A 27,995-nucleotide genomic window follows, 5' to 3' on the forward strand; every position below is an offset into this window, starting at 1 on the left:
CAGGCAAAAAAAAAAGGGTAAAGATGGATCATGGTTTTACTAACACCTTCCTACTTTCCCCCTTCTCCGGAATATTGCAGCTAAAGAAAAGTAAAATTAGTTGTAAAGCTCATTCTTTACCTTGCCTGAGAGAAACATCCATATAACTTCAATGGTTCATTTAAATATGTGCTTTTCTCTCTTCTTCTATACCAATTTTGGCCTAAAATTTTCATTTCAAGGCACTGCTTATGAAGGAGGATGGTGGAGGTAAGGGAGAAGGGTATAAGGTGAAAAACTTTCTATCTACTAGGTATACAGTCAAGCCAGATGAGTAGATAGAAGTAGCATGATTCTCCACAGGAAAACAAGGACCAATCTTTCAAATTACAAGTTATCCTGACTTCATTCCACACCTCAACATCCAATTTCTAAAGAAAGAGAGAGACATTTACTGGAATCTTACACATCACTGCTAATCTGTTAACACCACCACCTACAAGCCACTTTCCATTATTTTCATTATCAACATAATAACAAAAATCTCCAAACAAAACTGCATTCTCTCACTGCATATCAATCAAAGTAAATCTTTTTCAACTGTCAGGAAAGTCCTAGGGGAGTCTGGAGGATTCACCACAAAACTGCAAAGAATTTCCTAGGAGATCTGGAGGGCATGAGTGGCTAATACAGCCATTCTCTAAACTCCCCTGCAACAGAAGAATGCCCTCTCTCTGCTGTTATTATTTGTTCTCAGCAATGGAGTGTAAGATATTCCATTTCTCTCAGAGCTGCCTCCTCAAAAACCATTACCACTCCCTGTACCACCCCCTTGCCCTACACGCCCCTGCTCCTGCCAAAAGCCATCCTTCACCTCCCTGCTTGATTATAAAATTTTCCTGCTTATACACCATATTGATCTGCAATGTCAGAGTGGATGCCAGCACTGAAGTTTATTTTAAACATTTACTAAATAAGTAAATAAATAAATAAACCTCCTCTGCGCATCCAATTATATGCAGCTTGCATCTGGTTGTTTCCTTTTTTGTTGTTGTTTTTGTTTTTAACAGATTGGGCAATTGGACAGCACCCATCACTCACTGCAGGGGCATTCTCAAAAGATTCCTTTGCTAGTAAACATTTACAAATGTCATAAAGCCACACCGACAAGTATCTGCAACACACTATCAAAGCTGGAGTTTTACTAACAGGAATATCTGAGCTACTGTAAGATTTCAGTTCTGCTCTCATTCTTCCTCTTCTCCCTTTCCAATGCCAGTTCTCCCCCCAACCTCCTCCCCTGCCATTACCAAAATTCAACTGGCTTCTATAGTCAGGTTGGGGAACAGAGCAAAGAAAGAGGTAAAAGCAAAAGAGGAAATGAGGCTTATTTTTTTTTTTTTTTTTTTCCCTGTACAAGATAAGAGAATAATGAAATGGAAAGTGTACTTACTATATCCTCAAAGACTATCCAGCTGGAAATCCAAGTGGTTATGAAAAACCAGGGTGGGGGAGGGGTTATAAAAACTATTTCATTTCAGCAACCAAACCAAAATTAAAAACAAGTAAGGAAACAAAAATAAAAGATATCCAACTGCAATTTCCAAGAAATTTCAGTCCATACAGGTACCAATCCAACCCAACACTGCCGAGCTCTCTCCCTCCAGCAATTTTGCTTTTTTTTCTCTGTCCTTTATTTTCTCTGCTGTGTTCAACTTTTCTGCTTAAAAATGCTGTAGTGATAACAATGATGTTTGCTTCACTGGAGAAGAGGGGTTTAAAACACCAAGAAAAAAAAAATAAAAATTATTGCAGAGGATGAATGGTCTTTCTCCTTTCTGAAACTTTTCAATCCACAGTGGATCCTTTGCCTACCTCCCTTTTTCTGCAATTTTCTGCCACTCTAGCTTCTCTGCTCTCCATTGCTCACTATTTGTTTTTTCTCTGGGGAGCAGAAAGAGCTGTATTTCTGATTAAGCAGCCCTCCATCTTTATTCTTTTAATGCAATTTTGTTGTGACTGTTAAGATCCAGGTCTTGCCAGGCAATTTTCTTCTTCCCCCTTCTTTGCTGCACTATCAATTATCCAATCCGTGTGTCTCCACATTAGAATGGGGATTCCCATTCTTCTTTTTCCCTGTTCTCCACACTCCTTTAGGATAAAATCTCCATTTGCATTTAAATTTTTATTTCTATATGTCAATACAATAACTTTTAGTGTCTCTCCCTTCTCTCCAAAGATCTGATTAGATTTCCAATCACAACCCAGTGCGCAATTGGATTTTTGATTTCAGCAAGAAGCCAGCAATCCACAGCATCAGCACTCTCTTCCTCGCTTCAGACTCCACATTATATCCTTTTGCCTTTTCTCCAACTCCTCTGCATTTTCATAATCTCACATTAAATGGAATGAAGGAGGGAGGGAGTAGAGAAAAATTCAAGGTTCCCACCAGCTGTCAAGAATAAATCCATCCCCTTGTTATTTTTTAAACACTCAGGATGGGTGTTTTAAACGCCCACTCTCCCCTTTGCTCCCCGCACTTCTCAAAATCTTTCTGATGTTAAAACTCCCCCAATGGGGCACAAAAGAAGCCTGGGGAGGCGTGATTTGTCTTCTTAGCCGTTAGTTTTGCAAGCACTGGTTTCCCTTTGCTTTTCATTTCAGCTCCCTCTCCATCTTTTGTCCAGCAGCTATAACGATCCAGCAGCACCAAGACGGATAAACTTCTATTTCTTCTTTGAGGAGAGAGGGAAAGAGAGAGGGGAGAAGGATAAAAGCTCTCCGGCTTCTGCCTCCCTTTTTTTCTCTCTGTTTCAATGCAGCTCCGATCACATTTGCAATCTCTGCCTGGTGTATTTCAGATCTACAAGTTGGATTTCCCTTCTGCAGAGCAGTGAGTTAGAATCCCATCGTCTTCCACACGCCAGTTATCTTTCCCCTTTTCTTCCTTCCTTCCTGCCTCCCTCCCTTCCAAGATGACACATTCCCGGGAGCACAGCCTCTTCTTTCAGTTTTCAGTCTCATGACTGAAACGCATAGCTTTTTGCACAGCCCAAACCCTTTCTCCCTCCCATTAGCTTCAGCTTGAATTCTTCCTGTGTGTGCATGTACGTACGCATCTATGTATATATCCAGTTCCAGACAGCTCCCGTTGTTGCTGCAGGGAGTAGATCCGCTTTTCTGTTGCTCTGGCTTTGTCTGACTCCCCACCTTTCAGTGGCACCCTAGGATTTGCAAATGTCCCAGGGCCAGTCTTCCTCGCTATACTCCTCCTTCCCCCCTTCCGTTCTCTTTCTCCTTTTTTTTTTTTTTTCTTTTTTTTTTCTCCCTCCCCCCTTCCCCTTCTTTTCTCTGCTTGTGATCAGTAAAATACAATTACCCAATTACCTCCCATCATCTTAGCACTGATTGGTCAATTGCATTAACACTTGATGTCAGGGAAAGGGTACTGGAGCTGTTCTGACGTGGCACTGCTGCCACCTGGTTGACAGTGTGGGAACAAGCTCCGAGTTACCTTAAGAAACCTCGAAGTCAGAAAGCAGTAATTGAAACGCAAGGGATCATCTTAAGGAACGGAATGTCAAAACTCATTTTCTTAAAAGCCTGCCTGATTCTGACAGATCAACCACTATTCACAGGTACCAGCCTAGCCACAGAGATAGTGAAATGACAGTAAAATGAAATGAAATATAAAGTTAGTTTTGAAAAAAAAAAAAAAAAAAAAAAGAAAGAAAAAAAGAAAAGAGAAGAAAAAAAAAGAAAACAAACAAACAAACAGTAAAAATCACTTGTATTTAGAGACAAAACAATTTTTCTCATTACAGAAACAAATACTTGTTTAAAACTTGTATATAAAAGTTTCTTAAAACTCCTTTTTGGCAGATGCTCCTTGCCAAAAGCCCTACAAAGTGCCTCAAAGTTTGTGGGTCCAACTGCTCCAGCTCGTTAAGTGCCAGGGACACAACAGCACAATGCCTAGGCTCACCTAGCAAATCTGCAGCAGCTTGATTACCATGACTTCTAACCAAGGTTTTTGAGTTTTCTAAACTAAGTCATTAATCCAGGCTCCTAAGGTGCTGAGATGTTTGCTGTCATTCAACCAAGAGACGTTTCTAGTACTTAAGTATGTTTACATAAATGCTTGGAATTGGGTTTATATTTACAGGGATCTCAATTCCAAATAATTTTTACAGAAAACTTGCATGTATAAAGTTAGATCCTCTGCAGGATCAAAGGAAACAGAATATGGATGATGTATGTGCCAGTATTTCTCTCAAAATTAGAAAGAAATTATTTATAGATCAAACTCCTCCACACAACCCCCAAAAAAGAATTAGTCAGATGCTTTCATGGTAATTATAGCACACTTCATATATTAAGCAGTAACTCAGAGTTATTCCATGCACATAATGATACAGCTAACTTTCTGAATCCTCTCTCAAGAAGTCAAATTATGTTTGATATCCTTACTCATTCTGCAATCTATGGTGTGAAACTGGCATACTTGAAAATAAAAGAAAATGAAATTTTAACTTATATGTCATATCATAAAGTTTCTGTAGAATTTAAAACCCATAAACTGAATTCAGTAAATAACACTTACTGAATCATTAACATTGACTTTCAGATTTATTCTACTGACTCAGTGGACTTTCTGGTGAGAAAGTTCTATGATACAAGGAAATGAAACCAAGTCTTTAACCACTGTAATACCATTTAGCATCTGATCTTACTGTCACTGACATCAACAGCAACAACAGATTCCCTACCATGAGTGAAAGGCTGTGTAACTATAATAAATATTCCATATAAAATCTCTAAAATCTACTTTCAAGTAAATTGAAAAAAGACTTTGGGAATTTTGGAGAAGACTGTGAGCATGATATGAGATAAAGTTGCTGACAACTAACAATCTTTTTTCTCAGATATTGAGCTTATTTCATTCCTGTCTGATTCATTGATGCTGCTGATGTATTTTGGGCCTACAAATGACTCTTTTTCTTTTGGGTGTTTTAAACGGGGGGGAGGGGAGGAGGTGTTAGAATTTTAGTGGAAGGTGAGTGTTAAGAAAAGCAACTGTTATCTGGTCTTACCCAGCCTGGGAACTGCCCTGGACACTATGGTACAAAATTCCAGTCACACAGAGTAGGTGCTGGCTCTTCTTCTAGACCAAGATCATCATGTATCAAAAACCAAAACAGCGAAAGAATAAAAAAAAGAAGATAAGCACAGATTGGCAAGAAAACTTGGACTGTTTTTTAGCTAATGGAGTAAGCTTGTCTGATCCTTAGTATGGTGTGAAATCTCAAATGTATGTACTGGCAAATGTTCACACAACAAACATGGACAGTGACCAATTGTCGTAACAATTCCTTATTGATAAGTGATAAGAGTTAAAGAACAGAATTTCTGACTGTGTATAGTACTGAAAGTAACTAACACAAAAAGACTGGATACAGAATTGTCAGTCATTTGGTGAATGAGAAACATGACTGAAGTCTAAGAAAAGTGAAGTCTAGCTTTCAAATAATGGAGATGAAAAACCTTAAAACTGAATAAGAATAAACAAAATTCAAGGAAATGTGTGAAACCAGATCATTATGCTTATATAAAGTTAAGAGAAAAGCAGTTTCCAAATTCTGACAGTCCTGCCTTCATTTCAATAAATATGAAGTTATCATAAATGGGGTTGTAGAACATACTATGATTTATATTTTATTAAACATTGCTGACAAAAAGCTACTTGCATGTGGAGATAGTACTTCAATCACCTTTCAGCCCACTGCTTACAAAGGAGAACAGAAGATGCTGACAAACATATTTTTATCTGTGGGGATCTATGGTTTAGCTCACTAATTAAGTGGTTCAATAGATGCTGAAAGCCTCATAAGTTATGTCACAGAGAGAATGTGATTTTGGTAATATAATTTAAGCTCATGGTACATATTTACATGAGTATGAGATTTTATAATTGTTCAATTGTTTTGGTATAGAAAAAAAAAATAATATCAGTTATATAACAATGAAAAACTTGTATCAGGAACGGTGTGGTGAGCAGTACTAGGGTAGGACCACAGCATGTGCTTTTAGCACACAGGAAGTTCAACTGATTTTTCAATAAGCCCACCTCTTCATAATATCATAGTATCTATTATTTCTGGTGAAGATAGAACTGAATGTTGTTTTCTGTTGTGTAAATTTGAAAGAAACTTAATTGTCCAGTTGGGTTAATGGAACACTATAATTACTTCTACCAAAAAAAAAATTAAGAACATCTTCAAAGTTAACAACTCATCACTAAAAAGCATCATGCTCTATAGAAAGAATTCCTAGATTTTCTGTTTTATGCTTTATTGTCAGTGTTTTCATTACAGCAGCTAACCAATTAACCAAGCTAAGCATGAGTGAGCAGCATGTCACTGCTGTAAAGAAGGCTAATGGTATCCTGATCTGTGTTAGGCAAAGTGCTACCAGCGGGTTCCCCTCTATTCAGCAGTGATAAGGCCACATCTGGAGTACTGCATCCAGTTTTGGGCTGCCCAGTGCATGAGAGTAGAAAAGAGCCACAAAGACGAAGAGACTAGAGAATGTCTTCTTAGTGGAAAAGTTGAAAGATATGATGAAGAGAAGGCTCAGAGGAAACCTCAAAGTATACCTATAGGGAGAGTGCAAGGAGGACAGAGCCAGGCTCTTTTGTGGCTCTAGGGCCCAATGACAGAACAAGAAGCAACAGGTACAAACTGAAACACAGATGTTTTGTCTGAACACATGTTAGAACTTCCCTCTAACACAGCCCTGAAAATCCAGATATTTTCCTATAGCTTTAATTCCAGGCATAGAATTCAATTACAGGCAAACTATTTCTTCCCCAGGACAAAGTACCACTGACATGAAACTGTAAATTCACAGGGAACCATAACCTGTTTGATTTAAATTATAAATGCAACTGTAAATGACAATTGAGCATGGTCTTTCATTTTATTGTCATGTCCCATCTAATACCTCATTTTCTCAATAAAATGAAAAACACATATAGCTTACTGTTACTTTTTTAACTGTAAAATTTAATATAGACACAATTTAATATGGACACAAATGATACATCACTCTGGAAGTAGTATCTATACACAGTGAGAGCAATTTTTGCTTCAATGAATTTTAAATACCAAGATATTGTGATATTAAGATGAATATGTCAACACTTTAATTTCTTCTACTGTGGGGTTACTGTGACTGGAAAACACAATTTGCATTTATTGAAAATAAAACCTTAACTATGTAGGCCTCAAAAACATAATTAACAGAAACACAGCAGCAAACTGTTCTGCCCCATGCTCATGTTTAGCTTAAATTCAAAGTGAAATTTTAGTCTGGGGAAAAGAGCTTCAGAAAAGACCACCCAGACAAGGAAAATTTAACACAGAAACACACATTTCTAAATGTTACTAATAATTACTGCAGTAAGATAACTCTTCAGCGTCTGTTTTCCAGTACTTATAACTTTATAAATAAATTTATTCGAACTAAATATCTTCAGTTTCCTCTACGCACTACATCTGGATATAATTTGTAATCATAAGACAAATCAGAACGAGATGTCAAATTATCATTTAACTCTGCTACACTTTTCTTATAACGTATTTTCTGCTTAACTCTACTATGTAAACCATAGTGTGCATAATAACCTATTTTCTTACCATCAATCCTTGGAGGACTGTGGCCACTGGTGAGAATACAAAAAACCACATAGACAGAATCCTTAGGTTTTGTATTTCCAGAATGCTTGCACACTCTCAGGTTAGATTATTCCATTTCTTGTACACCTGTCACTCTACCTGTAAAATGGAAATTATATTTACTGAATGTGTTAAAAGGACTTGGAATAGTGTTCCACACTATTGGAACTCCAATAGGAGTTCCACAGCCTGAGTGCATGATATATAACACCAGATCAACATATGATGTGCACCATAACATGCAAAGCAAATTGAGAAAAAAATGTAGCAGTAGAAAAGAAACAAGCAAAACACAAAAACCCATTAAAAAATAATTATCGTTCTTTTCAGTATTGCAGCAATCCATATCTGAATATTTCTGAATGCGGTATGATAGAAATGTACTTTGTCAGATGCTGACTGAAATTGGACACATTAAAAAGTGAAAGAAAATTTTTGGACCTAGCAGTGAATGAAGGCAGTAAGCACCATATTTATGCTCATAAGTGCTCTGAAATATGGTATAAGTTGGTAAAACAAAACAAAACAAAAAGAAACCACCAACTTTCACCTGGGTTTTCCGAATTTTCTCAGACAGTCTTCAGCTCTCAATTCTATCTCCACATTCCCATTAATTCCTGTGGATGCTGTATGTTGTTTTAAAGAACAAATGAAACCTGAAATACCTGATGATCTTTCAGCATTAGTGTAAGTAAGTGGATTAAAAATCATAATAATTACAGAATCACATAATCATAAAATGGCTTAGGTTGGTAGAAACCTTAAAGACCATCGAGTTTGGAATTTACCTGATTACTGCTACACTAGAACAGAGCAATGGTCTGTCTAGTCCACTGCAGCATCACTTCCATAAAGAATGCATCATTAAGAAGTGAAAAAGAATAGATTTGCACTTAAGTACTGAAACCATTACAAGGGGAATATATAAACATGTTATGGAGGCAGTAAGAGGAAACAGGTTTATTACATATCTTTTCCCCTTAGGATAGGATTCCATAAGAAATCCTAAGGAAAGTTGTGTTTGAAAACATTTCTAATGATTTACTGAATGTATTACAGAAATGTTGATAAGAATTTAAGAAATTCTGTCATGACTGGTGAAAATGATTATAAAAATAATGATTATTTAAAGCATGTATGTAATGTTTTTGTCTGTTAGTGATATTTCAGACTCAGTTTTCCTATGAAATCTCTCCAACATTCTTTCCCAATGTGTATGGTGAATTTTTAAACTGAAACCTACCTTACTGAATCAAATCTGATCTTCAGGATCTATGTGTTTGCCACTGAGATTTCTGCTGATGAAGAAGGTAAAAATTCTGCAAGAAATGAAAGGTTACTTTAAGGAGCTGTACAGGATTGCTGTAGGATTGTTTGGGGAAAAAAAAAATATATATAATAGTGATGTAAAAATGTTTGCTTTTAATGAAAACTATCACAATAGTCTTCTTTTTCTCCCCTATTATTTTTCCCCCTGCTTATGCATTTCCTAACAATATTACTTGCATTACTTTCCTTTACATATGTAACTGTAAACTATCCCAACATTATGAAAAAAAACAACCACACACACACTGTTTTTTAAGATAAGTGAAGCAGTATTGATGTCAAAGTTTTAGGTACTACAGGCTTTGGGCAATAACTCCAGGTAACACCAATAAAACCAAGATACTAGGGTGTAGTTTTCAAATTTTACCAAGATTATATACAAGTACATTCAGTGCAAATTGGGAGGACAAGGGACGGGGTATTTCATTAAAAATATTTCAGGTGAAACTTACTCTCAAAAGCTCACTTTGTTAATCCTGATCCATTTAAAATGGGTTCTCGAAAGAGGAGACAGCTAAAATTAATTATGAGTTTTGGAAAAGCTATTCAGTAATTCTGTGTGAAAAGCACATTCACAGAAACAAGACTTAACCATCTGTGGTTCTAAAGTACATAAAGCTCACTTAGCTAGAATTCCTATTCCAGAAATTCAGAAGAGATATTTAGGTCCAAAGTACAAATGTAATGCAAGCACTACCAAAAAGAAGGGTGAAAAGTTGTTTTAGTTTTGTATTAAAAGCATTTCTCAGAAATAGCCTTAGATTAATATTATATGAAATCTAATTTTAAAACGGAAGTACTGATAACATGAAACTACTCCTAATTTGACGTTTTGTAGAAACAAGGATTTGTTGCCTGTTTTTGTTTTTTGTTCTTAATTTTTATATTTTGCCCCCTCCCTCCTCAAGTTATATCATTTATAGGAAAAAAAGGAAAAAGAAAAAAGTAGCAATAAGTAACTGATTCCAAAGTGACTATTTTTACACAAGTACTTCTCCTTAGCATTCACTTAAGAAATCAAATAGTTATTAAATGACACACAGTAAGAGTTAAATATTATTAGACTATACTCAACCTTGTTTAGATTTGGTGTTTTTTTTAATAGTCCCAAACAATACAGGAGTGGATATTGTCATAAAAGAGTTTTTCAAACATCCGTGACTTTTAAAATATAGCAATAATTTCTGATTTATTTATTCTAAAACTACATTATCTCTAGTTATCACAATGTATGTGCTTACAAGATCTATAAATTAATACACTACAACGAGAGGTAGATGCAGACTGTTTTGAGACTATGTTAGACTAAAAGTTTTGTAGTTTACAGGCAGAATGTCATGTTTCCTGTTAATTCTTTATAGAAAAAGACTGGAGCTTGCTGAAATTTGCAGATATCTGAAATTTGCTGATATAAACTTCTCATTTGCTGAAGTATACAGGTTCAAAAAAATCAAAACATCACAAAATCTGACTGTTCTACAAACAAAGCCACTAGAACAGATTTTAAGTGTCATTCAGTTGCTGAAATAAGTGGATTGGAATATTTTGGGATTTACAGAGTTTGTCTAAGTGCATTAATCACCTAACTCCATATGTCCTCATCTTTAAAAGCCTTTCAAGCAACAGCACCATTTGTTTGTTTTCTAATATAAGAGAAAACAACACCTCCTGAATGTGTAAAGACCGTGTGTAATTTATAAGACTAAGGGATATTTCAGGTAGTCAACACCATTCATTTCAGCTTAAACACACCAAATTATTTGTGGCTATTCCATTTTCAAAAAATCTTAATTTTTATTTCTTCCTTTCAATAGAAGAAAAACAGTATCTTGTCATGACAGTATTAGGTGGGAGGCTGAGCATGGCAGGATTATGAGTCAGTTATTAAACCTGCTGGTCAGTAAAAAAAAAAAACCCAAAATCCTGTAACAGGTTATTCTGCGCAGACAGAAAACACATCAGATAATATACTCACAGCTTCAAATTTATTTACAGAATATAATACTAATATACGGAGAATATCTGAGATATAAACCTTGCTGCAGAAAACTTTAAGTACTGGCATCATTTTTATTCCACCTTTAACAAGCTGACTGATGCTTGCTCTGGGCTAGTTCTATATTACACCCAAGCATACCTTTGGGATTTGATTCTGTAAAGCATTTAAATGGGATATCTATAGAGCAATCATACTAATGAAGACCTGTATTCCAAGCTCTAGAATGGCATGGGTTTCTGCTTTTGTTAAAGGAGAGCAAGTATATACACTGAAGCCCTTTGCCATGTAACAGTGCAGGAGGAGAAGAGTTTGTTAGGCAAGGTGCTAGGAGTGAGAGGGAAGTTCTAACTACTTCCAGCTATAACACATTATTATTCATTTCATGGTGTGTCAGTCTTACTGTCATAACGCACGGCGGAAAGCATATACTGAGAAAAGCACTGAGAGGGATTGTGCAGACACATCTTATTGTTGAATGGTTCTGGAAGCACAAGCTACCAATTGATAACCAACAACTAACAAAATTACAGATGAAGACATATTTGTGAAGGTTTTCTGAGAAGGTGTTAGAATTCAATGTTTGATCTATTAATATTATTCAGCCACATTTGTTAGCCTTTGAGAATGTGGTCTTAACATACACTAGGCCAAATGTTCAAACAACTGTATGAGTGTCAACAAAAGATTATCATACCAAGGGACCTGAATTAATGTTCTAATTTGATCAGAAATTTAATTCTAAACAACACAAAATATGTCCCGCCTAGTCTGACCATCTCCTCACCCAATGAGTATTTGGAGAGAATATATTAGAACAATGATGCTGCTAGCAAAGGTGATATGAAAAAGTCAGGATGAATGTTGGACAGAAAACTAGAGAACATTTATTCACTCACATTCTCAATAGAAATAGCTATGATTGTTGTGGTTGTTTGTTTGTTTTTTATATATATATTCAGAATTGTTATTTAATGATTTTTAGCAAAATGAGTTAAGAAAAATCACAAACAAAAAATGGACACTTTTTTAATGGAACAACAACACAATTTATGTAGAGATAAATTATATTATTTAAGCATGTTATATTCTGTGTATTGCATCTTGGATTATTTCAGAACCAATCCACATAAAATGAAAGAAAGTAAAATTTTGTTATAAGAAAATTTAGAATATCAACATAAAACTAGTAAGATATTATTAAAATATTTCAAAAGACACTTGAAAAATAGTTTAAAAAAAAAAAAAAAAGTAAGATAGACTGTGGCTGTACATGGTGCATTCCCATTGCAATACTCAAGATTAGACAAAAGACAAATGTTTCCTAAAGGTTTCTAACATTTCCAAATATTAATTGTCAGTTCCTATTTGACCAGAAAGTATAAAGCAATGAGCTTGCTAGAAACACTTTCACTAGAAAAACTGAACTATTTATTCTCTTATACAACAGCACTGTCTGCTATACCTTTACCTACTTATATTTACAGATATGTACACATTTGTATACACACACACACACCTTTGTCTGCTCCTTTCAAGCAAAGTCAGAACAGTTTTCACTGCAAATATAGCTTTAAGCATAAACCCTGAGAAAATAAATATGAGGTACTAAAAATATATCTGATTTCATATGAGAAAAAAAAAATTAATCAGAAAACATGAAAATCCTATTAGGGATCAGTATACAAATTCAAGCCTTCACTGACAACTATCAATCTTGTGCCAAAGGATAGATAAGCAGATTTCTCCTTCTGCTGAAGTCTTTCTATGCTGCCTGCCAGCACTGTCATAGTATTAAGGAAACTGAAATAGAACTGAGTATAAAACCACAATTAAAGGAGACCAAATTGTTTCTTATTATCTGTTTATGAAAGCAACTGTGTACTGTATTGTACGCCCAAAGCATCATTTACTTCATGTTGACTCATCAATGAGCTTTTGCTGTACAGGCTTCATTAAAGATAACACTGGTATAAATTTCAGTAGAATAAACTTCTAGCTAAGTATGCCTTTTTCTCCAGTATATGTATGACACAACCACAGACTTATGGAACACTCTAAGATCTCAAAGCAGACTTTCGTCTTACATTAATTTATGAACTTCTGTGTCTCCTATTCCAGGTAAACTCAGCAAACATATGAGTCAACTCTTGATTTTGCTTTCAATAACCACTCTAACAAAATGTTCCTGAAGTCAAATGTGTTTTAGGTAATAGCACCTTATTGTAGAAAAAGGTTGCACACAAACTTCTCCAAGAATTAATATTTGTAAAACCTCCAATTATAAAGCACACATTCTACACATACATTTTTACATTTTCCATCATTACCTTGTCTTAATTATATATGAAAATTAATTAATCCTTGAATCATTCTCAAACTACTAGGAAAGCACAAAACAAAATGTAGAAATGCAAGTGCCAATGATTTTGCTGCAAATTCATAGATTGAAAACAATTATATTAGTGACATTGTTAAGAGGAGTAGAGTTATTTTCCTACAGATCCCCGCTGTATTTTAAGTCACATTGTATAAGAGTAAAATAGATGAAGTCATACTCTTCTGTTGATATGGAATGAGATTTACGAAGACTACAGTTCCCAGAATACACACAGTTCTTATTAACTATTTTCACACGTAAGTATGTCTACAAAACACAAAATCTGCAATCCTTACCACAGTAATACAATACAAATGAAAGCTGCCCAGTAATACTATAGGAAATAAACTGACACAATCCGCGGGATTTTGCAAGTCCCTTGAAAAGTTCAGTCAAAATCGTACCTGCTCATTTACAGTTGTAAAGCCAACATAATTCTTCCATGGAATCTTGTCTAGTTAATTTGTACTCTGCATGATTACAGGTTTACTATAAGGGAAAGTCTGACATACATCAAGTATGGCTTATAGTAGTCATCTGGCTATGGTGGCAAACTCAATAACCAGATGGCTAGAAGAGAACAATATCTCCTTCTTTCCTAAGTTATCTAGAATTTCCCAGCAGGAAATGTAGAAGTTTCACAAGTATGGAAGTTATGCGAGCTCACCTGAGCCTGGAAAAAGGAGCAGAGATTAGTCTTCTGCTCCTTTTGTTGTTTCTCCTGCACAGTTGTTTCTCCTGCTCTGACTGACAAAGAAAAACAAAGTCAATATCTGTCTCTTCTCAATTGAGCTTCATATTGTTGGAAAGAACAGCTTCATTTTGATGTTCAATTAATTCACTATACTACTTTGCAATTCAGCTGCCACTCAAATGAACAAGATATGGTAGTAGGATAAAAACACATGTAAGGATATATAATATACTTTTTTTTTTTTTTTTCCTTCCTGAGCAGAACAATAGTCTGCCTTCAAATTTATGGATCCTGTTGCTAGAACTGCAGAAAAAAAAAATCTGCACACATCCTTTTGGACTGGCCATGTTCAAACAATTTGCATAACAAAAGTCTCAAGAGAAAAATAATTCATTTCCTCTGGTAATAAACAAACATATATATACATATGAAACAGAATATTTATCTCAGAATGACTTTGTGCCATTCTTGCACTTCATTTCATAGATCAGCTCTCAAATAACCACAAGCAGTTTATTTGCCTATCGAAAGTTATAGCCCATAATTTAAGTGACAAGTTTAATTAACTTATCCTATTATTGTTGTTGCAATCCATGGGAAAATCATTCCAATTTTTGTATATTTTGAGATCGTGAGGACAGGCTGAAAAAAAAAATAAAAATAAGAAATATACAATAATTTCCAAGTGAGAGAGCAAACCAGTCTGTTTCACAATTTTAGAACTACGGATGGATTTTTACCTTGATTGGCAGTATAAATATATATGTATGCACCATTAGAAAGTAATACAGAAGTCTCCAGTGTTGGAATGCAAAGATAGACTATCTTGACTCTACAACCTGTCTGCCTTATTCTGAACTCAAAAAAAATGAGGACATCTAGCAGGTAAGTTTTTTTTATTTATTTATTATACTACTCTACCTCTCTTACAAGGTCAACAATCATACTTTTTGACAGATATTTTTCCTGGCTTGTTCAGAAAGACTTCAGTAATAGATAGATACAGTCTAATATTTCAGTCTCTCTATCATAAAGTGATACACAATATTAAACTTTAAAAAAACTTGCTACAGCCTAAACCCACTACATATCTTTTCCACTGTCAATAAGGATTACTTCTTTCCACCAATTTTCCACATGAAGGAAACGTCTATCTTTCTTGTATTTCCACGTCTTCAATTCTTTTCAATGATAAGTGTCTCCATTTATTTATTTATTCATTCTCTCAAATGCTTCTTTTCTAGACCTTTTTCATCATTGTCATTAAACACTGTATTAAGTCGGGCTAGGCTGGAGTTAGTTTTCCTTTCAGCAGCTCGTATGATGCTGTATGTCAGATGTGTGCTCAAAACTACGCCAATAATGTTTTAGTTACAGTAGAACAGTTTGCACGGTATCAAGGCATTCTCTATTTTTCATTTCTTCTACTTTTCAACCCCCCACAGTGAACAAATTGAGGAATACGCAAGAGGAGAAGGGATCAAAACAAGGTAGATCACTCAAACCAAAGTCAGAGAGATTCCATGCCATAAAACTTAATGGTCAGACATAAAGGGTGAGGCGGGGGAGGGGGTGGGGGAAGGGTGTTTAGGGGGTTTAGCCACCTTTCCCGTAGAAACCAGCTGGGCATCAATCAACATGGTAGATTGTCAGTGACTGTTTTTTTCTCTCCTTTCCCTTCTCTTTCCTTCCACTTTTCCTTTTGTTAGTAAATAACTTTTTAGCTCAGCCCACAAATTTCACACTTCCCCTTTACCACACCTACACTTCATTTCTTTACCACAAGTCTTTTTAAGTAATATTCACAATTTTAATATTCAAAAACTTGAATTAGCATCGTATGCTAGGATTTGGAAATTTTTCAGTTTCCTACTAAAAAAATCCATATATATATTTTAACTATTGGAATAGATCACTTAATTTGGTTGGGGTTCAATACTACCTCGTCAGCACAGAATATGCTCTCACTTCAAATGAACTCTTTAAAACAATCATGTTAAAGATTTCTCTTGGTTTAGCTAACCTAGTACTGTTAACATGACAGAAGGTTGTATTTTATTTTATTTTTTAATTGTGGAAAGCTTTTCTAAAGCTATTAGAAAAGTTATTCTAAGTTTTACATTTTCTCAGTTTTTATGTATAATTAAACTAATCTGCAGAGTTTTAATGCTCTGTGAGTCACAGCTAATTGCAAATGTACATTCACTTTCAGAAGATTTAGTCCAAACAAAACCCTCATACAATGAGACATTCACTTATCTTCACAGCAGACCTTTTTCTTATTAAAACAGATATCTATGGAAAATATTCAGATTAAATACACTTATGCATACAAACAAACAAACAAAATAAACGGGAAGTGATAATTTCAGTGAAGAGCACTGGAATTTTGAAGTATAAAAACATCTGTTCAAGAACTTGCCGTTTTTAGGATTCTCTACTTGCTCCTTAATTTGAACATCACTCAAATGAAGACTTTTATCATCTTTGTGGCCCTCTGCCAGACTCCTTCGAGGACATTCATGTCTTTTTGGGCTGGGGAACCCAGAACTGGACACAGTAGTCTAAATGTGGCCTCACCAGAGCAGAACATAGGGGGAGGATCACCTCATTTGACCTGCTGGCTGCAGTCTTTTCAAGGCGTCTCAGGATACCATTGACATTCTTGGCCACAAGGGCACGCTGCTGGCTCATGGCCAACCTGTTGTCCACTAGAACACCTAAATTCTTCTACACAGAACTTTTTTCCAGCAGGTCAGCCCCTAACCTATACTGATGCAGGTGGTTATTCCTCCCCAGCTGTAAGGCTCTACACATATTTTTATGAAATCTCATCAGGTTCTTCCCTGCCCAGTTCTCCAATTTGTCCAGGTCTTGCTTATCAGTAGCACAGCCTTCCAGTGTGTCACTCATTCCTCCCAGCTTTGTATCATCATCACTTGCTGAGGGTACTCCCTATCCTTTCATCAAGGTCACTGACAAAGATGTTGAAAAAGATTTCCTACAGCTAAAAACAGGCTACACGTTGAATAACTCCTATATCCAAGCTATTTTTATGTAAAACTTACTTTTATTGTAAAGATTACTAATTAAAAAGTAATAATTAGTAACAAATAAACTAGTAGCATATATGAAACATTTGAATAGGCAAGGAATATTCAAGTCTTTCACAACTAGGTGCTTTCTGAATCTCTATATACAACTTATGTCACATAAACATCATTATGAAGTTTTTCCACAATCCATTTATTCATGTTTAGAAAGACTGAGTAAATGCCTAAGCATCTAACTTTCAAGGCTTTTTTTGATCTTGTATGTATATTGCTCCTTGTCAGAAGTAATGTGTTTAGATTTCACTTTATTGTACCTTGACAAGAATAGCCTAAAATCTACAACCAAATCTTGCTACAGAACCATAATCTCCATAAAGTATGTAACATTTCTACACGCCAGAAAGAAAAAATTACCATCTCTGAATGCATTTGTTTTACTCTCCAACTCCTTGAAAATCACAAAATCAGCAGAGAGAAACTTCAGGACAAGCTTATTCCAATGACAGAATAAGAGCCTATCCATAAAATTCTGTTGCTGTTACACTCACCTAAAAAAATGGGTTGCTCAAGGCATTTTTTTTCCTCTAGCAATGATTAAGAAATATTATGTCTTATACTATGGAGACATTAGTATTTATTTTATGATCAGTATTGTTTATGAAAATAATAGAAGAACTGAAGCTGCATTATTTAGCTTGAAGGACTTCCATTATGAAATAGATGAGGTACTCCAGAGGACCTAAATAATCAATAAATGCAGTTGGCTTCATGGAATCACTCCAGTATTTTTAGCAGAATTTGTCATCAGACTTCCTGTTTTATTATTTAGCTAATAAGCAATAAGGAAATGCAACAAAAAGATTTGAAATTTTCCACATTTACAAAGAAACAAATGGCATTACATTCTAGCAAGAGGTGAAATATGCAGAATTATGGAAGGGATTGAAAGTAAAGTATTTTCCTCTATTTGATGCTCAAAGCAATTGAGCATTAAAATACAATTTTTGTTTCTACACATCCATGCATGAAAACGTATGTCAGCCACTCATCATTAAAAGCACAGATGGTAGACCACCGCTGAATTGTTTTGTCAAACTTTAGAAAATAGATCTTAGAATACATTAATGATAACTAAAATAAAATCCGTGATAGAACTAGAGGGAATGGTTTTAAGCTGTGTCAGGGGAGATTCAGGCTGGACATTAGGAAGTATTATTTTTCGGAAAGAGTAGTCAGGCATTGGAATGCACTGCCCAGGGAGGTGGTGGAGTCACCAAGCATGGGAGTGTTCAAGAAATGCTTGGATGTGGTGCTGAGGAATATGATTTAGCCTGGAAGTATTGGTAATGGTTGGACTAGATGATCTTCTAGGTCTTTTTCAACCTTGATAATTCTGTGATTCTGTGAAAATATATTTGAGTTCACTGGGTCACAAAGAGCTGAATAAACATGTTCATATATACATTCTTGGCATGATTGAGAAGTGAGTTTTGGCTTAGTTGAGATCTCCCATATTTGTCTTTCAAGTCCAGTTACTGAGGCAGGACAATCGTTAAATTTGTATGAATTAATACAATATGAATAGGAAAATCTGCTTATGTAGTGAGAGAGATGACAACAGGTCACATTCTGACAACTTGAATAGAAACAGTCTAGACAGAATTCGCACGAGCCTTTTGAGTCTCATATTAAAAACCATAACAGGAGCCTCTAATACCTACTATGATAATTAAAAAAAGAAAATAAGAACACCACGAAAAACAGCACAAAACTATCATAAGTGTACTTGAGAAAAAAATGAAATAATTTCAGCTGACATCCTGTGAATTAAAAATGAAGACTACCCAATAAATAATATGACTAATAGTAACACTTTTAATGATGATTTTGAGGCTGTATCTTTCACTTCAAAACCCAGAAAGAAGTATAGATATTTATATCGCATCAGAGTGAAAACAAAGTAAAAACAACTTTAGAAGTATTCAAAAGGTTTATTTTCACTGAAGTTCTTCATAGAAAATGCAACTTCTTAAAATGAAAAACCCAAAAGCTACTGATATAGAGGAGTAAATGATCCCTGTCCATTCATTACCCTTCAGTTTCACTCTGCGCTGTTAGGGAAAAAGCAACCGATGTTATCTTGGGAAGCTATGGGAGACAGTAGCATTGGAGGACAAATAATTGAAATAAAATATGCTAAAAAAAAAAAAAAAAAAAAAAAAAGATTATGCTTTTTAAAAACTTTTTCTAATGCAGAAATTTTTCTAACTTAAAGTATAAAAATAATGTTTACACACACACACACAAACAAAACAAAAAAAAAAAAAAAAAAAAGCAGGCATATGTTGTGATTATCATACAATACCCAGGTGATGGTCTGGCCAGTTCTTAGGTGTCTCTCTTGGATACTTTTTCATACCAAAAACATTTTTTGTTTCTCCTTCAAAAACTGAATTATACGACAAGCAAATCATTTGCTAATGATTTGTGAATGATACCTTTCACAAGAAAAGATGTTATGGCTTATTATATGGTCACAGTTCCATTTCGGGTAGTTAAATTCCACTAAAACCTGCATATAACCTTTATTAGTTAAATCTTTTCCATCCTACTCCTTTTTTTTTTTTCTTATATTTTTCTTTTCCTCTAACCCAAAACCCTTTACGAAAGAAATCAGCTAGAAAGCAAAGATGAATTAGTACATTCATCTGACTATTACTTTATCTATTATATTTTCAAGAGACATAATTCAGAGCTACCTGTGCATATTATGTGTAATAGGCAAGTAGAGAATTAACATATGACTTGAACACTTTGCAAATCTTTCATGAATAAGCAACAGCTTGGAACCACACAACATTACCTAATTAAGTTTAAAGTCATACATATTTCAAAGACCCCAGGGTACTGCTTTGATTTTCTGTTGCACAGGTTAGTATTTACTTCCTATTGACAGTCAAGCACAGGCCAGAAATATTTTAAGGACAAACAACATTGCCTGAAGATAAAGATTCAGAGCTATTGCAAAGATCTTACTGTGGAAACTGGGTAAGTATATTTAATTATGGTGGTTTTTTTTTTCCCCTCTATCCATGTTTATATCATAAAACTAATGATGTCCTATTTGTTTATTCAATTAATATTTGTTCATTTTTGCAGTGAAGAAGTTTTCATTATCAGGGGAAAACTTCCAATTTAACAAGGCAAAAATATCTGATTTATTTTGTAATGAAAAAAAAATATGAAAATTTGTTTCAGGGAAGAATTATTTTAGCCAAATCTTTGAGAAGGAAAGATTAGGCAGAGAACATCAATGAATTAAGAATGTAAAAGTTATGTAGTTTTAGAAATGAAGATCAACACATCAACATAATAAAAGCCATTTACTTACTTCAAAAATTAGTTTCAAGGAAAAAAATTGGTAATAACCAGAATAATTAAACTTAAAATATTTTAAAATGTAAACAAACTTACGTAAATAAATATAATCAATTGTTTCCAAACTAACTTCTGTAGTTGTTTTAAATGGTGAAAAGAGTCTGATTTTCCTAGTATTGATTTGATTATGCTGTGATGTAGAAGACTTTGTGTAACGCCCTTCTGAAAACTATAATGAATATTACTAAAAGAAAAAGTGAAATTTTAGACTCCAGTAACATGTTAAATACTCCAGTATAAATGGTTTTCTACCAACTATTATTATAGAGGAAGCAATAAAACAAGATAGTGACTTTTCTTCCCATGTTCATATAAATTCTAATCAATTTAATGTAGTTATCCAAATGGATGCACATAAATTAGGTTTCTGTGGTTGTTTGTAATTATCCTTTTAATTACATTAACATGTGTAGTTTTGGTCACAATAACCACAAGTGTTCAATCATCCATACTCTGAAATATCAAACAGCTAATGCCAAAAATCTTGTGTCTAGAAGATCTCAAGATGAAACCAGAGAAATAAGTAATATTCATATTCATTAAGGTCAAAAAGCCAATTAAATATTTTATCTATTTAAACAAAAATTGTTTCCAGAAAATCTTCAAGATGGGATAGATGCATGTGGAGAGCATTTGAGAACTAAACAAACCAGTATCGAAAACTACACAGGCTGAAATGCATCTGGCTTGGATATATTTTTATACGATTGTTAACCATGGATTTAAACCAAGAATCTCCCAGTGAGATTAAACAGCTTAACAGCCAGATGCTGCAGAGCAGTATCTGGCATATGTAGGGATGATAAAGTTACCAACTTTGAAGTGAACAGGAAAGATGGCAAATGTTCACCATCATTACAATCAAAACAGCAGAATGTATAGGTAAAAGTTTTCAGTAAAAGTCATGCTTACAGCATGAATAAATACCAACTGGGACATGGATATCTACACTATATGGAATAATCTGATACCCGATTATTCTGTTTTCAATTAATCAAAATTATACAATGTAATCTGGAAAGTAAACTGACCTCTCTGTAGTCTGCTTAGGAAGATCAATAATTTCTTATTGTTCTGAAAATTTTGGGAGTTAGTACTCAAATTTTATCCAGAAGTATTTAAACCATGTAAGGAAGGATATAGGAAGTTGATTCTTTTCATCTCACAGACCAGCATAATCAAAAAAAGACAAAAAATTGTCAAGCTTATATTACTATTGATAAATTGGATAAATTGGTCAAAATTATAGCATTTTATGGAAAATATTAAATTTTCTTGTAATTCTGATGAGATCTGCCCAGTACAATGTAGAAGGATTCCTCCAGATTTCCAGGGTTAATGTCTCCAGGTCACAAATAGGCAAATTACTTTTGAGACATTTATATACTTATTTTTTCAGGAAACATAAGAATATTTGATTTCCCTTGTGAAGCAGTTTTTCTGATCCAATTTTTTGATACAAAATGATGACCTGATCTTTTTGTACTAAATAATGCAACTGGTAATAAAGTGCTGATTATTTAATTCAATTGTATAGAAATCAATTAAAAACAAATCCACAAACAATATTTCTGGGAGAATGTACCCAAATCCTCTAAAAAAATATCAGGCAACTGAAAACTTCCCACAGGAAACAACTCGTCCATTATTATATTATTATACAATTCACCTGCAGCAACTAGGATAGCAAGTAGGATTATTTCAATTACAACACCAATGCTTTTCTCTCAAGCAGTTTACAATACAAACTAGTAGACCAACAACCATATTGTGATACTTGGGAATATGTTACTTTATGCATTGCTGTAGTATTAGCAGTATAAAAAGGCCTTTAATGATAAACTAGTGAGAGGGGTTAGTTTATCAAACCCAGCAAGAACACAGCATTCTTTAACAAATATATAAAATAAATTAGCAGATTTATCTTACCTCTCGAGAGAAGAATGCCTGTATTGTAGGAAACATCAAGTTGCATGGACTAGCATTTTTTTTGAAGTGAGACAAATACTGTGACACCCATAGAGGAAAAGGTTACAGTTCAACTCCAAGAAGCAGTCCTTCTGGAGCCCTCTTTTCAGAGTTTACTGAATGTCAGAAGCTTTTGTTGTTCCTGTCTGCTAGAATTGTGCTGCAGATAGGAGGATTTCAGCATACAGTTTGGCTCTTTCTGTCAGCTTCTAAATTCAATTAAAAATGCCCATGGCACTTCTCTGCTAGGAAAGGAACATTTAGCACTGCCACAGACACACATTCCGAGAAGAAGTCATTTCAAGACACCAGAGTGCTTTTTAAAATCTTTGCTGTGTATGCATGAGCACTAGAGTCCGTAAGTATCTGCACAGTCACTATTAGAAAAAGTTACTAATGACCTCAAATACAGACACAGAGGTGACAACAGAAAATGAAACAATGCTCACAGCTGCTTTTGATTACAATGTTTCTATTCTGACAGAACACCTCAGACCATGTTCAAATTTTACACAGAACAAACTTCTTCTAAATTTGAGTCTCATTTTCCCTACATATATTATACTAATTCAAAACAGAACATCACAGCTCTACAGTCCACTCTGTGCAGTGAAGACTGCACAAGAACATACAACTAATCTGGTATGCTGTTTCAACCCTAACCTTGTCACTTCAACACTACTGACGTATATACTAATCTGTGGTCATACCAACCTTTATGTTTTCTGACATACAAAAGGCCTTACAATTACTGGAGCATTAACAGGGACATTCTCTTTGCCCACATATCAGCAATACCTCATATTTGCAGAAGAAAAACCACTACTTTAGGTCATCTACAGATTGCTCATGCAAATTAATTAGCATAACTTCCTAAATTACCGTGAACAATTTACAACAAATGTCTGAAATGTACTTGAAACTGAATTCTTTACCCTGTGTGAATAATCAGTATATTTTGCAAACAAATACAAAGCTTTCAAGGTAGTGCAGTTTTTCCTTTACTGCCCCCTTTTACTTCATTTTCACTCTTCAGTCAAGCACAAACAATATCTTCCCAGTAGATTTAGTTTTTGTTTTTTTTTTTCAGAGCTCCATGCTGAGATTATACTAGTAAAACTGAAATTCTTATTGTATAAACAGAAGCTGTTTAAGATTTACCCAAATTCTGCCTTCATTTACACACAAGAGAACTTCATAGGAACTAAATCATTTTCACAATGTAAATAACAGCAGAATTTTCCATTCTGAAGTAATTTTAATTGGCAACAGAACTTTAGTTCTGTTAGTTCAGTCTTTAAGACAGAAGTAAAGACAAACATCAAACCAGTCTACCACAAACTGTTCCCTTCACCTCTTAAAGTCACCAGGAAACAAGACAGTTTACATGAAAAATATGTTATTATTATATTTTTTAGCCCATTTCAAGGTATTTTTCCCATTTACATTCATAACCGTTAGTCAGTAAATACTGGTAGATTAAGTGTTATTGGATGGTAGCTGTTCAGTAGCTAACAAAAGAACAGTGGTGATGTCAAATTCATGATTTCCATAAAATTTTTAGAGGTATCTGCTTTTAGTTGATTCAGAAAAGAAGACAGTGACTGGTTGGGTCACAACTCACCCACTGAATGCAATTCCTTCTGACTCAGTTATTTCCGTTGAAAAGAAAGCTTCCTGCAGTTTCTAGTTTTTGAAATACCTGCTCTGACTCATATGAAGAAAAAAGAAACAGAGAACAACAATGAAAGAAGTGCTTGAAAATATGGAGGGTACTAAACGGGAAATAATAGTATATAAAACTTTTTCATATTTCTTTCAAGAAATAAATATTTATGGTCTGAGTTTAATCAGGTTTTAATAAACAGTTCTTACTAATCACCACACTTAAACAGAAAAATGAAAAGCATTTCCCTGACAGTCAAAATTCATTCAAGTGATTTTTTTCTGTCTTGGATAAAATAAACTGTTAAAGATTATTAAGTAGAGACAAGTCTTGAAAGATAACTGAGTCTTGATAGCCTTTCTAATGAGTCTACACTTCATAGTTACATAGTCCTAGGACATTCAAATAAATGAAGGCCAAAGAATCATAGATTATCTGAGGTTGGAAGGGACCTGTAAGGATCATCAAGTACTGTTCCTGGCTCCACACATGACCAGAGCATGTAGCAAGTTCTAGAAAAAAATCTGACATTATCCTCCATAATCCTCCATTATTTAGCGTATAATCACTACTCATAGAAGCTAGTACTGAAGACTCCTGGCTATGTTCCTGACTTCACTCAGAAAATGGAATCACTGAAAATGTTTTAAAACCACTTACTGTGTCCTTCACCCGTTAGAATTATCCAGGTGTTATTCTAATTCCTGTCATAAATGTCATAAATCAGCTGACTTAAGTATAGGATGTATAGGCTGTAAAAGGACACTACATTTTCTCTCTCTCTCTTTTTTTTTTCTCCCTAGAAATATGCTGTTTTCAAGAAGAGAAGAAAACAAGAATTACTTTCTGATATGACAAACTCATTTGGTTATAAATGCATGACTTTAATTTAAAAGAAGGGTAGAAGTAAGATTTCAGTCCTGAAACTTGATGCTCCATGTCATCCTGTCCCACTACAATTAGACATGAAGCTCACATAAGAGTTCCAGTTAGTTGTAGTGAATTCACTGCCACCTGCTCACACATCTGGGGAATGAGGGTCTAAAAAAAGGGGGAATCAGTTAACTCATTTATATCAACCCCTTTCTGTCTCCTGCTCAGTTTCTGAACACTACCTGCCACAGAGCTGAGAGGCAGTCTGCTGCTTAGCTTTCCACAACTGCCTGACCTTTCTTCTAAGCATATTAGCCTAGAGCAGATCCAGCCTTGGCAGCCTTTGGGGGCCATGGACTTTGTTGAGTTTTATCAGGCCATCGGTGTTCTGAGCCCCAGGCAAATTCTTCAGTGCTGCTCTTCTTATCACAAAGTAATTACCTGGCTTTTCTTTGTGCTGGTTGGAATTCACAGGTGAAACTCACTGGAAAGGTTAGAGAGTCAAAAAAATCGAATTAGAACTTGTTTTCAGTTAGTTTTCCAGCCTTCATACCAACTGGAGTCAGCAACTTAATAAATCTGACAGGCAAATTGACTGGGACTATCAGATGGCCAAGAGATCACTCGCACATTTGTCAAAATGCTTAATTTTAGAGATAAAAACCAGAAGCACATTCTATTGATATTAAGGTACATGGACTAGAGACAGGTTTCTGAAATGACACAGAAAATACTGGAGTAGGAAGATTTTTTGCATAAGAACTAGAGACATTTCTCTCTATGCAGAGTAGCTGATGACTACTAATGTGAAACACTATTTCATGATGATTTTTCATAAGTGGAAGAAGCACTTGATAAACAAACAAACAAAAGACAACATTTCTCTGAAGAGCTGATTTGTATCCTCTCAAAATGACAGTATTTGAGTGACTAGCTAAAGGAGCATGAGTCAGGAAGCCAAGGAACACACCTCTTCAGAATGTTTGCATAGAACATTCTTTCAGAATTTTACTGTGGCTCAATTTATAATAATTCCTGTTAGCAGATGAAGATAATGTGCAATTAATTACAATAACACACAGACCAATCTTTCATCTCCACTCATATCTTTTTTAATCACGTATTAGCCAAGACTACAATTACTTATAAGGTACATTTATTTCTATTTTTTCATAACAGGCTCCTTATAAGCTTGATATATGAGTCTGACTAAGATTTCAAATGATATAACAATACATACGTTATATTCATGAATGAGGTGAGGAGATTAATTTATGAAAGCTTTCTGGAATGTAAAACATCTGATCATATCTATAATTTTAAAAAATTCCTCCAATGCTACTTACAGCCCATACATAGTAATTCACACACAGACTGTGTGAATATATCCATAATTAGTCTCCTACCTATGAAAAAAAAAAAAAAAAAAAAAAAAAAAGCCACTTGACTACTGATATGAATACAGTAAAAGTTTACTTAAGCAGACCTTTTCTAAAAATATGATTTTCGTTAGAAATTAAGGCACAGTTCTTCTCCCCCTCCTCCACATTCTGCACTTCAATAAAACACTTTATGTATATTTAAGAATGTGTCTGTGCTATATAAGTAAATAATTTTAATTTGGCCACCTGCTGTAGACAATTCTTCAGTATAATGCATCTCCATAGCCATACTGAGGCTTACACACAGTGGCATCAGAGAAGATATCAAATGGAAGTTTATGAGGGCAGCAGATGCTCATTCCTGCTGTTTGATGGTGACAACATCTGAAACTTTGGTCTTTTACCACTAACAAATCCAAGAAGAGCCACAAGAGCAGCATGTGAACTTTCTGCAATCACACCAATAATCATACAATTATCAAAAGAATTTATGTGCAGGCAATTCTAGGAGACCCTATTATTTCACTCCTTTTTGTTACGTTTCTTCGCTTCTGAACAAAACTCAGAATCAACAAAAAACAGTCGAGCTCATTTTAAGAAAACTAAACATTTAACACTATGTAATTTTTTTTTAGTTGCAGGTATTTCTAAATTTGGATGGTTCTTGCTATAATATATTTTTGACAACAGTGTTTTCTCACCTGTTTACTCTTGTTGGATATAAAGTTTACTAAGTGGAATGGTTCTTTTCATTCATGTTATTATTATTATTTTTTTTAATGTTTACATCCCTATCCTTTTCTGAGATTCAATAGCCGACATCAGACAATTTTATCTCTGCTTTATAGGAAAAAAACAGACGATAAAAATATTCATGCGTCTAAATGTTTCATATGCCTAAGTTCTGTTTTCTAGACAATCTAATTGATTGCCAGTGGGTCTCTGGATTCTATTCAAGTAATTAATTTATAATTATGAGGCTTAGGCTCCAAAGACACATAAGAACCTTTAGAAAGTTTCTATTAAAGATTCATGAATAATTGCATTCACAAAGATTAGACGAACAATTATGTCACAGATACACCAGGGGATGAAAAGTTATTAGCACAGTTTGCTTTTAGTTGTCTGCTGATGCGTCTCTATCCTCATCTCTGAACCATCACTTCCATAAAGAGCATTTCCAAGTAATAACTTTTTCAGGAATACATACTTTTCTGTTGACGCAATAATATCATCTATGATTGACCTTATTTCAGGGTTTTTTAGAGGATGAAAAAAAAAAGTTCAAGACACTACAATTATGATGCTGATTTCAGTGAAGAAAAAGTAAGTGCCAGGTTTAAGCAAAGGAAATTCAACATTTTATAACTCCTAAGATCTACACAGATAAAAAAAATACAGTGAAAACAGTTATTAGCAGGTAAAAGAAGATAAAAGAACAAATTTTACTTGCTTCAGTTACTCAAATAACTGCCTATGTGACAACGAAGAAAAGAAGAAA

At 34.5% G+C, this 27,995-nt stretch overlaps 1 protein-coding gene across 15 annotated transcripts in view; it reads right to left on the reverse strand.

The window, feature by feature from the left end:
* LRRC4C (leucine rich repeat containing 4C) overlaps nt 1-27,995 on the reverse strand; it is a 426,317-nt gene that overhangs the window by 92,495 nt on the left and 305,827 nt on the right. For 5 of the 15 annotated variants that reach the window (XR_014947119.1, XR_014947114.1, XM_032444954.2 and 2 more), the window contains 3 exons: nt 8,959-9,034; nt 8,266-8,341; nt 7,677-7,814 (listed from right to left, as the gene is read on the reverse strand). The gene's annotated coding sequence lies outside the window, so the exon portion shown is untranslated. Of the gene's footprint in view, nt 1-1,432; nt 3,380-7,676; nt 7,816-8,259; nt 8,342-8,954; nt 9,035-27,995 lie in introns of those variants that run through there. The other 10 variants (XR_014947121.1, XR_014947116.1, XR_014947118.1 and 7 more) reach the window with 6 other exon arrangements.

This window comes from Coturnix japonica, chromosome 5, assembly GCF_054131305.1.
Source record: "Coturnix japonica strain WE chromosome 5, WE-NBRP24, whole genome shotgun sequence".
NCBI classification, from domain to species: Eukaryota; Metazoa; Chordata; class Aves; order Galliformes; family Phasianidae; genus Coturnix; species Coturnix japonica.